Here is a 14,691-nt window from a genome sequence, read left to right as displayed (position 1 = left end):
AGCCTGATGCACGCTTAATGAAGCTCACAGGTGAACCGGTTCCAAGTAACCCGACAAGATTTGTGCTGATTATTTCGAGAGCTCGCCACTGAGCCCCACAAATGCACGCAACCACATTCACCCATGAGCGAACGCATAACAGCGCACTAAAGAAGACGTTGCCCCCCTGCGTAAGAACAAGAGAACTGTTGGTTACTTTGCTTGGTGACACTGGTCTTTAGCTCAGAGAGATAGTTATATTTTTTCGATGTTGTGTGAAGACTGAGGGCATGGTTTAATACCTTTAAAGGAGTACCATGGTGATTTTCACACTTTCTCGGTTTTATGTGCTATTTGCACAAGAGGCATTGAAGAAACACAATGAGCAAAGTATTAAATATGTCCGTTCTGTATTTTTGGAGAAATATGCGTTTTAAATTCATCGTCCTATTTTCAACCGGTTGAGAAAGTTGTAATTTTGCTACGTCACTAATACAGTAACTACTCCCATTTCCACGCCCCGTAAAGAAATCTGACAGCACACACCGTCCTGCTGTTCAGACAATGCAAATATTTGACTAACGTTAGGTTCACTTAAATTAGAGTACCTTTAGATTATTTCTGGTTATATTCATTTAGCTAGCTAGCTAACGTTAGCTAGCTAGGAGGTTTGCTTTCATAAGACAATGTTATCGATAACGTTAGCTTGCTAGTTTGCTTTTATGAGGACATTATAGTTGTGCTTTTATCTTAACTTGGCTAGCTAGATATCAAAAATTATAATTGGATATAAGTCAACGTCCTTACCTTAGCTATCTACCGATACTTGATATACTAGCCCTACTAAGCTAGCTAGCTTGTGAAAATTCAGTCTCCCAAAGAGAGCGCATATCAAGGGGGTAGCTATGGAAACGGGACACGGTCTGTCAATCATTCGGGTGAATTTTTATCGTGGGAAATTTAGGCTTAGAAAAATACGTTTTAAAGTGCATTGAAATGACTGAAGAATTAAAAAATTATGCACATTTGTTTTGTTGTTGCCTGAAGACAACTGGGAAGTGTCACGTTCAACCACCATGGTACTCCTTTAACAAGCATCCCTCTGTTACACATACTGCCGTGACAATAACATTGGCTGGTTTTCTAGTCTTCACTTGAAAGAAAGAGTGCTCTTCTGGGTTTTATCAGCTCTTACTGTGAAACAATTTGGCTTTCACAAAGACGAACACGTTCAGAAGCCTCATCTGAATAACCTTGTTTTCAGTTAGCAAATGTAACCTTTAAACATCATTAAACCATGCAAATGGTACAATGGCTATTAATTACTTGCTGACACTTAAGACCAAAGCAGTTTCCAGAAGGACTGCACTGGGCCAGAGATGCACTTTTGCACACTGCACTTTGTTAGGGCTTTGACATTTTCAATACTGCAGTTTGTTATGGATTTGACACCATGTTTTTCTGCATTCTGCTAGATCGTTTTAAAACAGTCTGTGTGTGTGTGTGGGGGGGGGGGGGGGGTGAGAGTCATCATTCTCACATCTGATTTATTTGACAAAGTGAGTTTATCCTCTGTACATTCCAGAAAAGCAGCTGCTTCTGTTGAGTGCTTTAAGACATAAAACTGGCAAATTCCACAAATCACTAAGGCAGGCTTCACCGAATGGGCAGGGCCTATCGATGCAAACTTCAGATTAGACTGGATTTCGTGCACCTGCATTATTGCAACACGACAGGCTGAGTCCTGGTGACTAAAACAGGCGTTTATGTGTCATAGGTCCTGAATAAGCACCACTCCAGGTCTTGCTTCAGTATTTAAGTACATCTGTTCCTCTCCTGATCAAGCTGCTCCAGTTTTATCCTAACATAGATTTTCATCAGAGACGTATCGACTTGGCAATGAAGCAAATAAGCAGAAAATATGTTTGACAACAGCTACTGCTCAGGGTACCAAGATATGAGAGATGAGATGGCTGATCACCTGTTTACTATTAATCAGGTAACATTATACTGTTAATGAAGCAATAATCTACACCTACACAGAGACAAACCCACTACTTGTATTTTCCTGTAACAGGCTGTGACATGAAATGACACTTCTTGAAAGTGTTATTGCTGGACCCAAATACAAAGATTTCCTGGCAAATGTTACAAAACCCCTCCAAAAATGTTGTATTTCAAGTACAGGCTAATTCAGAAAGTCCTGGTTTCTCAGTTAAGCATCTCTCAGTTCTGTAGAGCACATGATCATTTCCACGGAATAACTCATTACCTGAGTACATCAGCAACATTTATAATATCCCCTGACTTTCTCAAATTCAGCACAGTTCCTGCTTTTACAGGTATATTTACAGAACTGTAAATGCTGGAAGACTTTACTGTGTGCTGACTACCCAAGCACACCATCTGTCCTAAACTGACTACTTTATACATTTTACACTTTTACATTTTATATAGAGATATCCTTACAGTTACCAAAACTGCGAGTCAGAGGTGAGACAAATACTCTAGTTGTAGGTGTATTGTTGGTTTTCAGCTGAGTGTTGAATTTTTCTTTAAACTAGGGACCAAATGATAAATTACATGCATTGTATTTGTACTAATAGTAATGACCTGTGCACGTTGAGATTGGGCATGGTGGTCCAGTTTCATTTAGTGAACATAAAGACAGATCCACATTACATATATCATTAAAAAATACCATGATACAACCTATTTTTACAAAACCAATATTATTAGAAAAATATATCTGCCTTTTTCATTATCAGCTCTCAAGTTGGAATGTTTTTTTCCAAGAATGTCCATTTCTATTACCTGTCATGTGAGCCAGGTATAATATCCAAACTATAACTCAAACCGAAAGCCATAGGCACTCATTTCCACCTCCTGTCAAAGTCTTATATTTCAGCTGAGATAATTATTCCCTCTTCATATTTTCCTCAAATGCTTTCGTCTTAAGATTGATGGTTCCCTGTTCATGCGCATGCTAGCCTAACAGACAATGTGTAAAGGAATCTGACAGTGATGATTTTGAGCCAGTGATGTCATATCCCATAAAAAGACCTATTTAATTAGCCAGTTCAAACATGATGGACTGGCTGTTGTGAACGTTGACCCTTACCAGAATATATGATGCATACTCAAAATCTCCTTAAAATGTTAAGAAAACATAATCAAATGAAGTTTAAAATTAATAAAACACCTAAGCTTCAGATTATAGTTACTACACATCAAAAGGGATGTAGATGTAATTACAGTAAGTATACCTTTGTGGTGACACTATACTAATGTAGGCTGGGGAAACAGTATACACTAATACAGCAGCCACATCATTCAAACATCTTGCTTCTCGGGTTACTCAAATCATTTAAAGACTTACGGTTGCACAAATGCTTGTATTCAGTCAACATTTGTTCTTAATTTTCACTCTCAGTTAAATTTAAGAATGCAATTTACCTTAAAGATTACCAATTACCTTGTTGGAAAATTAGCTTTGCAAACATGGTTTGCCAAAAAATGTATCTGTGCAACAATCACCAAAACAACACTTGCATTTAATTGTGATCGAAAGTTGAGGACAGATATTGTTTGAATTCAATCCAGGCCAAAGTGCTCTCTCATAAACTGTAATATATTTTTTATTTATATTTTTAAGGGAAGTGCATTTCTATAATAAGTAGTAAAAATGCCATATAACTGTGTATGCACACATCAATTACTGTGTGCCATGTTTCTGCAGAAATATGAATAGGGCTGGATATTTTGTTTGCGTTTGAATGTCATACAAACTGCATTATGTGAAGTTTGTCAATTGATGTAATTGACAGAGGAAGATATTCACAGATGTGATAAAAACAGTTTATTTGAATAATGAATTCAGTCAGCAATGAATGAATGGAATTGAGCCACCAATTGTTTGTCAGTTCAACTTGCTTTTTCATTTCCTTGTGACATAAATCCAACCTCCCCTCACCATCGGGAAAATATCTCACAGCTGAAATCCCAGCTGATTCTATTGGGAATGAAGTTGATAAGTGGATCTGTCTTTTGCTGCCGATGATTATTTCACAATGGACCACTCACACTGTTCCTTCAATTGAAAAGCTTATGGGCTCAGGAGAGTAATGTGTCATTATGGCAGTTTGACGGGAAGCATGTCATTCCTCCAGACATGGCTGTCCTCCGTGCCATGATCTCTTAGAATCCCTGTCAGCCACGTTATATCACGCCGTTTTCCTTCATTGCCATGGCGACAGCTGATCAGGGCACCTTGGCCAAGAGAAATAGTGATGCAGTCATGAAAAGAGAGAAAGGACACCACGCAGCATTGCTGGATGGATGGAGGTGAGAAATTCAACCACAAAAACCACAATTTTAAAAATTCTGCTTTTACATGTTCTTGTTGAACATTTCCCTTTTCAGATTTTCAACTAGAGGAAACATTTAACATTTTAAGAGGCTACACGAACTGACCAACAAGCCAACCAGAGCATGTGATTTAATTATTAATTGGGACTTACTCAAATTTTTTATTTTGTCAGTGCAGTGGTAAAGGAACCACAGATTCCTGATTGTACAGTAGGTTCACTTCCTAAATGGGGCACTGCTTTTGTGATCTTGCGTGAAGAACTTTTCTTCTGCAGCTGTAAAAATGGTTAACGTGTTAAGTACAATCAGCTATGTAAACTACTTAAGCCACGTAATTCGTCCTGTAAAAGAGCATCTGCTAAGCAAATATAATGTTAATGCCTTCCATTATACTGCAAAGTGTTTTTTTTCTGTTAAGAGACTGCAGAGGAGTTGTTTGCCGGAGTGATTGAGGGACTAGGAATCTGTGCTTCACCCCATGAAAATAAATGCAGTCTGGAGCGTTTAGGGTGCAGAAACAGATCTCACGGTGTTTCACTACAAAGATTGCTTTCACCTGCAACCCCTCAGGCACCAATCTAGCACAGTTTCTTTCCATCAGTCTCCAGGCTCATAGTCACGCGGATTTAGTCGGGCTACCATGAAGTCATATTGGTCTGCCTGCCAATTCACAAACATCCCGCATGGCACAGCACGATTAATGACGTTTTACAGCTGTGTGCGTATGCGTGTGCGTGTTTGTGTACACATGTGCATGTGTGTGTATGTGTGTATGTGTGTGTGTGTGGGAAGGGTGGGGGTGTGTGGGCTAGATTGTTGTTGGTCTTTCAAGTTTCAGCTAGAAATGAAAGTTAAAGAAAAAATGTGTTTTCAGTAAGACGGATATCCTTGTCTTGACAGACATATTGTGATTCTGTGCCTGCAGCAGAGTTTGAGAAAGGAATGCAGGGTTCCCATGAATCAGCGCACGCCTATTAGCTTACCTGCTTCACATTCAGAGGCCATCAGCAGCCGGAAGACGCCAGGAGGGAAAAAGGTGTGGGTGTGGTTACGAATGTGTCAGCGGCAGCTACTGAAAGGTTTTGTGTACAAGGAAAGCAGAGGTGCCTCCCCTCTCTCACACACACAAACAGAAGCCCCCCCCGCCCCCCCACCATGCTGTCAAACTCCAATTAGGGAGGAAGACAAACTGCAATGTGAAAGGGGAACACAATTTTACACGCTTCATAATGACATCATCTTTTTTATATGATATGAAGGGAGGTTAGGGGTTTAAGTGCTGAAGACCCCATTCTCACATATCCCTGCATGAGGGGCATGTGTAGGCTCTTCCTGATCTTACACAGGTTCTCCAGGAGATCCTGTTTCTCTCTATGCCTCCCAGAGCCTGGGGAGGGAGTCTGTAATTACTCATGATGTCATCCCACCACTGTTTTTTCCTGCAGGAACTAAACCATGAGGAAGTCCTGCTGGGAATCATTACAGCAGTTGGTACATATTGAGGAAGTCGGAGCCATACACACAGTATGTGTCATCTTTATTTACTTATAGTTCACATGGCTTGTAATTGCATGATAAACATCTCCCATTTATACAGGTTTGCAGCTAGCTAAAGTGAACTTCCGTAGTATCCAGCATGAAGTTTGAACCTGAAATCTTTCACTTGCTCTGCAGGTTACTTTCTCAAATTATAGCTCTGCAATGTCACCCATCTTTGCTCAATTTTAGTATAATGATTTAATAGGCACCATTATGCAGAGCTACTGCTGGTGTAATAAAATGTAAAACTACAGTGCAGAGTACAGGAAACCGCTGTTAACTGTTGAAGGTGCCACCCAGATCGAAGAGTCCGTACACCTTGTTTCCAATGCCTCAATTGGCTGCAGATCACAAAAAAATCAGACTGCGGCCTGGCAGGACTGACACCCCAGCAGGACTGTCTGTTCCCAGGAGCAGACAGCTGTGACAGGGTGTGCTCCCTCTGCGACGCTGCAGACTCGGGCGCTGATGTCCCAGTCCGCCACGCCGCTCACGTAAGCAAGCCACAGTGTGGCTGCTCCGGTTGGCCTCCTCTCCGCAAAGGTAAATATTTTCAGAGCCGTCACTCAGCGACCTCGTGGGAAACGCCTATGCATGCTGTGGCATGGCCTGTACATGCAGCCCGTGTCTTTGCCCTCTTTTATTTCACTGTGCCACGAGACATGCCAAGCCAATCGCTTTTCAGCATGCTGGTCTCGCAACAAATCATCCGTTGAGATATTGAGCTTTAAGAACAACTGCTCAGGTTATATATTTTTTATTATTTAAGTTAATTTCATTGCTAGTTTATGTTCAAAAGAGTGCATGGCTCCCAGCCTGAGATAAACAATATTACATCTCCTGCTTGAAATCATATAAAGGCTTCCTTAGGTCAGCTGCTCAGGGTTAAGGACAAAGTGGATAGAATTACTGAGCGCATTTCTGGTACAATTTCCTCCATAAATTTAAGAGCTGATTGGTTGGAGAGATATCAGCATTTGCATGCCGTTTATGGTCTTAAAAAAAGAACTGAATGTACCAGGGCATTGGCAATGTAATTAAATTCTGACAGATACATTTTTAGAGAGAGCAGTAATACCACTTCCGCCAGAATTGCATATTTTGAGGCTTATGTCATGGTTTTCTGTCAAGGCTGTTGATGTGGCAATGTTCATTCAAAGCTGTAGTTTTCATTGCAGTGGTGTTCCCCAAAATCCTCACTGTGCCTTTTTTGAATAGGTGATCTATGGGTCAATGTTAAAAAATTAAAACCAAAAGCCAAAGAATCGCTCAGACAAAAACAGTGACCCCTCTGGTTCGTGAGGCTGAGCCAGGGCAGATTTATGCAAATGGAATAGTTAAAAATGGAGCTATATTCATAGGAGCCCTGATGTGATGTAGGAACTAGGGTCAGTTCTGAATAGACCATTTAGCCTGTGAAGTAGAACCAGGTTCATATTTTACCAGCACATAAGTATCATGCCACACTGCACAATCAATGCCCAAACTAGATAAACTCCTATTTCTAAAATATGCAACCTTTAAAGATAATATTGTACATTTTTCAAAAGATATTTGAATACAAAACCTGAAATTCACTTATTTTTGAGGATATGTCTAAATATGAAAGATGAAATTCATATGCTTTTGAGAATGCTGAAATACAAAAGGTGAAATGCACGTTGTTGAGAATGTTTAAATACTAACAGTGAAATGCATGTTTTTCAGACTGCCATCAAATATGAAAGCTGAAACGCATGCATTACGTTCTAGTATATAATTCATCTGGACATTTTAACCCCAACATGACTAAACACTCTCCTGGGAAGCTGTTTTCAAAATATAATTTTGATGCTTTCCCAGCAAGAAATCAAGCTTTAAGATGCAGATAATCTTTTTGAAAATGTCCCAAGGCATCTCAGTTTGAGCTTCCCTGTGTTGCAGGACTCCACACATTGCACCAAAATGGATTCCTGCCATCAAACGAGAGTGGATGATGTTAGGTGGTCGCAACCTGCCAGGGAAAGACCGCGTAAAGATGTTCATGATATGAGGTGTCTGTTTGTTGAATTTGACTTTATTGAATCAGTTATGCACCCACACGCTTATTTCTGCTGGGGTAAAAAATGTGTCTCACTCAAAGTCTGCAGGGCCAGTCCTCACTCTGAAAAAAAATAAAAAATACGGCAGAGAGCTACTTGTGTTTGGTCTCCAGCTCAAAGCAAACCAGCATCCCTGTGATTGAATGATCTGCTCCGGTATCATGTGAATGAAAACACTCTCTGTCTTTAAAGCATTATCTAATCTCCAGAGGGTAGTTTGTCAATGGGGGCACTTCACCTCCAGGAGAAGGAGGCGTTGAGCAGAGCCTACAGTGGGTAGATGTTGGCGATGTGGATCAGTGGCTTAGGAGATGGAATAACTAGAAGAGAGCAAATACAAATCTTAGCTGGTTAGACGATTTGTTACTTTCCTTTCTTGAGTAAGACAATTGGCATTGGGAAGTGTATGACTGAGCAAAATGGATTCAATGTAGACAGTGTGTTGCTGATGGATTGTGACTGGGCCAATGTATTGGAAGCTGAGCTGTATAAATAGTATCCGTTAAAAAGGTAAATGTTGCATTTAGAGAGAGAATAAATTCTCTATTCATTTTAGCATGCATGCGTTTAGCATATGAATCTACTATATTTTAGAACCTACAGTATGAGAATTATCTTAGAGCAGACATAAAGGTCCATACTGTACTGTAATAAAAAGATCACTGGTTTGGTAAGCACATGTGCATTGACTTTTCATACAATCACACAGGCATATATCTCTGAAATTAGTTTTCTGTCTTTTGCATCAGAAATGGTGTTATTAATAGCCGGAATATAATGAAGAAAATGGAAGCTGTCTGCACTTTCTGTTGCTGTGTCTGCTCTCGGCTCTTCGTATTCAGGGGACCGTAATCTGGAGCTGGGAGAAAACCTTGTAGTTTCTGCATTTATAACATCATCAAAGATCTGCCTGCTGGCGCTGGTTTGTTAATAATTTAGGGGGTAGGGGTTGTGTGTGTGTGTGTGTGTGTATGTCGAGGGGCGGTACAGCTTGGAAATAGCAGGAAGCCTACTTACTGAGTTTGTAAACCACCTGATGATTTATGGGAATGCCTTGTGTGAGACATAGCCATTAAAATAAAAGGCTTCAGTTTAATCAGCAACATGGAAGTAAACTGCTCTCACTTTTACAGGCTGACCAGGGGAGTTTTGTTCTCCAGAGTGCACTTGTATGTAGTATACATATGGTATAGTGCATTTACTTAGTGGACTTGTTATGTAGTGCACTTATTACATAGTGTAGGTGTTCTTTAGCACTCTAATTACATAGTGCATTTGTTATGTAGTGCACTTATTACATAGTTCTGTAGTGTCCATGAATGTGCTGTTTCTCCAGTGTGGCTGAAGTATTTGTAGAGAGGTGGCTTAGAGTAGATCGTCACATACTGTTCAGCTTGAGGAAATGTGTGGTATCTGGTAACAGGGTCAGGTTGAAGCAATATCATATTATTATGATATTAGAGAATGGAAAATTAAAATATGTTGTTTATGTTGCCATTAGACAGTTTTGTCCCCAGTTTTCCAGAATCAGTGTGTATTCTAGGTCAGCAATATAGTGTGAACATGAACATATATCACAGAACTCTACATAATACTTAAATACGCTGCATAAAATCATTAAATACATTTCAGAACATAACCTAATTGGTATGTTCTTTTTTATTTATTCAATTCAACTCAACTACGAAACACAACTCCTAACCAGAAACACAATAATTTCAGTGTCCTCATTTGGGAACTGTCTTTAACCCAGGAGGTGACATCACCACATTTAATGGAATCATGTCACTTCAGTACATTCGATTTGGTGGCAGTGGGACAAAGGAGTATAGTACACATCAAACAGCTTTTCAAGTAGAACATCTAACATTGGTTATTTATAACAGTATTTTATGTAAGTAATCAGATAAAAGCCTTGATCATCGTAAAAATAATTTTGGACACATTCTACTGTTGAGGCATGCATCATTTAGTGCCTCCAGCTTATTTTCCAAATTTATTCTGTGACTTCAGCCCTAGCAGTGGATCACATAACATCTGCAGTAATGTGCATATAGCACACAGAAGCTGAACATAGCAGAACATTCAGTGGGAACTGGGAGTGCTGTGGCTTGTGTGTGTGTGTGTGTGGGGGGGGGGGGGGGGGGACGTATTCAGAACAGCATGTCTCAAATCTGTGGCATGTAACAGCATAACACTTCCAAAACTTCAATGAATCATCGCCTCGATTGGCCAAGGCCCAACAATGCCTGAACTGGATCACCTGGGAAAAGGATCAGCTGTTTCATAGCAGTATGTTGACCTTGGTCAGTAATCTGCAGGACATGACCTGAAGATCTCATACATAACAATGTGAATGTCTGGTGTAAAAATAAAAATAAAAAATAAATAAACAAATTGTTTTATTTTACATTATGTAGGTACACACTATTTAAAAAGGTGTATATTAAGCCTTTTTGAAATGACAATAGATATGAATTTAGAATTATCACAAAAATTGTATTTTAGTAATAGTAAAGCATTTCTTCATTAGAAGTACTCTGAGTATGTCAGAGACAGGTGGAATTATTTGGATTTTGCGACCTGTGGGAATCCGGAATGTTGCTTACTGTCTTCGGTGCTGTGGGACCGCCACCTGTGCTGCGATTCTTTTGAAAGATTTAAGAAATGTCTTTGAAGTGGCAGAGACCAAGCATCACCAGGGGCGATCTGGCCGTAGTGCCTTTTTGTTATTCAAAGCCACGTCCCCTAATTGCCGGTGCACAGAGGAGAGGTAACCTTTTAAAGAGCGACAAGAGGAATGGCCGTGTGAGAGGTCAGACCGGGGTCACTTAATGCCTGTAGGTTCTACACTTTCATCACAGACTTGCAGGTCCATGAGCAATAACGTGGGCTAATTATTTCTTCAGCAAAGGGCCGCTTCTTTTTCGGTTTAGGAACAGCTACGTCCTGAGACCTGCTGAATCAGGAAGGCAGATTCTCTTCTGACCCTTGTAATCTAAGGATGTTAGCCTCAATTTGCCCAAGAAAGCTCTGAAGTTAATTTGGCTGCAGATGTCTATTTTTAATGTGCTTTTTAATGCAGTTTTTCTTTTAAAATACAGCAGTTTGAACCTTTGAGGCAAATGTTAGAAGCGCACTTCCAAAATAAAACCTAGTCACCCAGAAGGAGCTTTACAATACCGATGCCTATTTGACTATTCGATCCACACAATCCCATGCTTAATGTTTCATATGAATGGAGTTAACTCACAGCATTTTCTTATGCGGCGATGTTGGGTGCAAAGCCCAAGAAGCCCTTTTCCTTTGTATGTCCATTATAAAGCATCTTTGTGACTGTGTATCTTTAAAAACACTATACAAATAAAACTGAATGAATTCATATTGGAATGAGCTGTGGACAACCCTCAGTCTACAGTAAGTGGGGAGCAGGGACAGTAGCAGCTCTGTGCGGTCTGCAACCGGTTTGCCTTCACCTGCTGTGCAGATGCCCCTCTCTACCCATCGCTGCTCCTTGTCTACACACCGCATTTACTGCCCTCTAGATGTAGCCCCACTGCACAGGGTCTGTGCGCTTGTAGTGCCCCTCCCTTGATTCACAGGGTCTTAGGGAAATGCTGACTGTAGCGAAGACATTAGATGACTGCCAGCGTGCCGTGCTTCCGTTAAACACGTTTCCCAAACTCTCTGCCTGTTGTCCTAAATTAACATCAAACACTGTTTTGGCTGCATGCGTATAAGGCATTAATGCATTGCTCTCATCATTGAAAGTCTGTGGCTGCAGGGTCTTCCAGGCCTCATGGTCTTTAGATGAAGCACTCTCTCTGATTCACTGTGGCTCAGAAAAAGCACATCCCCACTTCTGTAGATTCTGTTACTTTTTGGTGGAAACAAACTGGACCATTTGTGTCATGTTATAGATTTTTTTTAGCTCCATAATCAAGTTAACAAAAAGCATTTGGAGGGTGGGCTGGAGAAGGGGCCTGTGTGAATAATGGACTGCTCAATCAGCTGAGCCTGTTTAAATAGACCTCTATAGACACCCATTGGGTGATGTCAGCAGTTGGCTGTAGGCGATTGGACGTAGACACAACCAGCTGACTATAATGTTGTTTACTGGTGCTTAGCATCCCAGCGGGCTTCCACTTCATTGGTCATTAATGTCTCACAAACACATAAAGATGTATGAAAGATCTAGTGGACAGAAACCACAAGTGACATATCAGCTTGGGCTCATTCTCACTGTAAGGTACTTGGCTCAAAATGGATAAATGCAAGGGTCATATCATTAACACATTCCTTAGATCATTTCAGAAACTGTTAAACTTATAGTAATTTGCAAGACTTTTTTAACAGTTGCGGAAACTGGTTTCCAGAACTTACAGACAAAGGCAGTTTGACCAAACCAAGTCCTCAGTGACAGTGGTGAGGCTTCTCTTCTCTTGTCCCTCCGCACTCTTCCTGTAATATTCTCCATTGAAAGTAAAGCTGTACACTCAGGTTCAAACTGTCACAGGGACAATGTGACAAAGTGGGTTTAAATTCCAGACCAACTGCAAAAGACTGTCACTGTACGATTGTGAGAGAACAATGGCGCAGGTCTGTGACTGTGGGACCCTTGTGGGTCTGCAGCAGAAATTCATTTTCCGTGACAGGTGCCTGAGGGGTCCCATGTGAGGCGGGTGTGTTAGAACGCTGGCCGGGCTGCACTGAGCCCGCTTTACTACAGCCTGCTACTCGCACGCCCTGTCTGAAACCCTTTTACACAGACCAGGGTTAGGTGCTCGGCCCCTGTTCAGCTTCCTGCCGCTCCCCGAGGCCTCATGTCACAGACATGTATGCCCCCGGTGACATCACCTTCCCCTGCATCAGCCTGCCAACCAGCTAAAGCTTTTTTTTTCTTGTGTTAGTGGATTTCCAACTCTACACTCATATTTAATATTATCATATTTATTGTACCACATATATTTTCAGATTTGCTCAACTGGTTTCCAAATGCTATACATATGAGCAGTTTTCTGCTGTGTCAGTGCACTTGTTTCCTTCTCAGTTTTTATGCAGTACAAGCTCTTCACTCCCAAATATTGGAAGCTACGCCAGTTTCCTGTAGCGCAGGTCGCATGGCTATAAGGAATAGTTCCAACCGAAAATAAGACTAAACATATTAATAATCAGGTAAAATGCACACGTGCAACCTCAGGAGGCCTACGTCATTGCAGAAACTGTTTTGCAGTTACCTAAAGTATATTTCCATGTTTTAGGCTGCAAACCCTTAAATGCCCTGATACCCACCACTGTGAAACCAGCAGGTCATCAGAAACTGTAAATATCTAAAATATCCTTCATTGCACACAAAACTATCTAACTATCTAATATACACTAAAACTGAAATCATACAGTAAACTATCCCTTTAAGCTGAAAAGAAGTGCAGACATTTATCTTTTTGTTTGCTTTTTCTTGCAGATTTTTTTATCGGGATGTTTGTAATTTTAGCTTGCATGGCTTTTTCAGCTTTAGGCTGATAAGTCGTGTGGCGGAACACCTGTCCGATAACATCTTACTTCAGCCCGCAGGGCAGCCAGGTTTATGTAAGTGTAATCATTTTAAGCTCCACTTTGCTCTTACTGAAACTGAACTGATGCAAATCACTGAAGCAACCAGCCAATCAAATTCCAACTGCTTGCCACAGGTATCTTTGTCTGATTTTATTCAACTCACCCGTTCTTCCTAAACCATCTTGTAACGAGCCCTGCATCACCACACCCCAAGGTTTGTGCCTGCATGCCATGCGTTGTGCTTTGTCCTTAACGTTGAGAGCCAAATTTAAGGAGCTGTTCAAACACAAATATGAGTTTGGATGTTCTCTTCAGAAACAGGAAGTACAATACTTTAAGCTCCTTATACAATGGCACCATAGCTTATCTGACCTCTAAGCAGAAATACAGGCAATGTGTGAAACATATAAAATCCCCTGGCATGGGCAAGAGTTTGGACCCTGCCATGCCATCTCCTGAGCTCGTATCCCTTCTGTGTGTTGCTCTCTCTCTCTCTGCTTTCTCCCTGTCTCAATAAAGCAAAAAGGTGGGCCTGGCAGTTTTTTGAAAAATGGAGCTAATGTGTAGACCCTTTTTATTCTGTGTCCAAGTGAAAGGAGGCATAGTTTTGATAGGAGCAACACAGATCAATCTTATAAATATGAGGGCTTTTTCTTTATCTGATCATTGCACCTATCATTTGAAAAATAAGACTGCTCTTTCCCTCCTCCACATGCCTTCAGGCCAAGGTCCATATCTCATGTGGGTGCAATCAGCCCTGACCAATCAGTAACGAGGGTTGATCAGCTGATCGATTAGCTGCCGCACACCGCAGCCCCGGCTCCTCTCTGACTGGCTCACCCCACCCCCCCACCCCCCACCCCCTGGGGGCAAAAGGGTTGGGCACTTTTAATTAGCAGCAGCTACTCCGCCGACTGAATGGTCAATGGTTCCAGCGCTGAAGCCTCGGCTTCTGAATAAGAATAGAAAGCAATGTGGGAGACAGAGACCCACAAAACAGAGCAGAGCAGGATGTGGGGCGTGTGCACCGTTAGATAAGGAGCACTGTTAATTGCTTTACAGGGAGACGGAGTGCGGGGCACACAGGCCTCCATGAGATGAGCAGCCATCGGGGCCCTGGCGACAGATGCTTTCACGCTTCGTTCCCGTAAATGAACCGCTCAGGGCG

The 14,691-nt window shown here is 41.3% G+C and overlaps 1 long non-coding RNA gene across 2 annotated transcripts in view; it reads left to right on the top strand.

Annotated features, from left to right (window-relative positions):
- LOC135260994 (uncharacterized) overlaps positions 1 to 8,878 on the top strand; it is a 99,741-nt gene extending 90,863 nt beyond the window's left edge. The window contains exons 4-7 of one of the 2 annotated variants that reach the window (XR_010331802.1): positions 5,273 to 5,383; positions 5,793 to 5,871; positions 6,282 to 6,429; positions 7,810 to 8,878. This is a non-coding gene — a long non-coding RNA (uncharacterized LOC135260994). The remainder of the gene's footprint in view (positions 1 to 5,272; positions 5,384 to 5,792; positions 5,872 to 6,281; positions 6,430 to 7,809) is intronic. The other variant, XR_010331803.1, reaches the window with a different exon arrangement.
- Positions 8,879 to 14,691: the final 5,813 nt, after the last annotated feature.

The sequence above is a fragment of the Anguilla rostrata genome, chromosome 8 (assembly GCF_018555375.3).
Source record: "Anguilla rostrata isolate EN2019 chromosome 8, ASM1855537v3, whole genome shotgun sequence".
NCBI classification, from domain to species: domain Eukaryota; kingdom Metazoa; phylum Chordata; class Actinopteri; order Anguilliformes; family Anguillidae; genus Anguilla; species Anguilla rostrata.
Note: the sequence above shows the minus strand (reverse complement) of the source record. Positions and strands in the feature narration are given on the sequence as shown.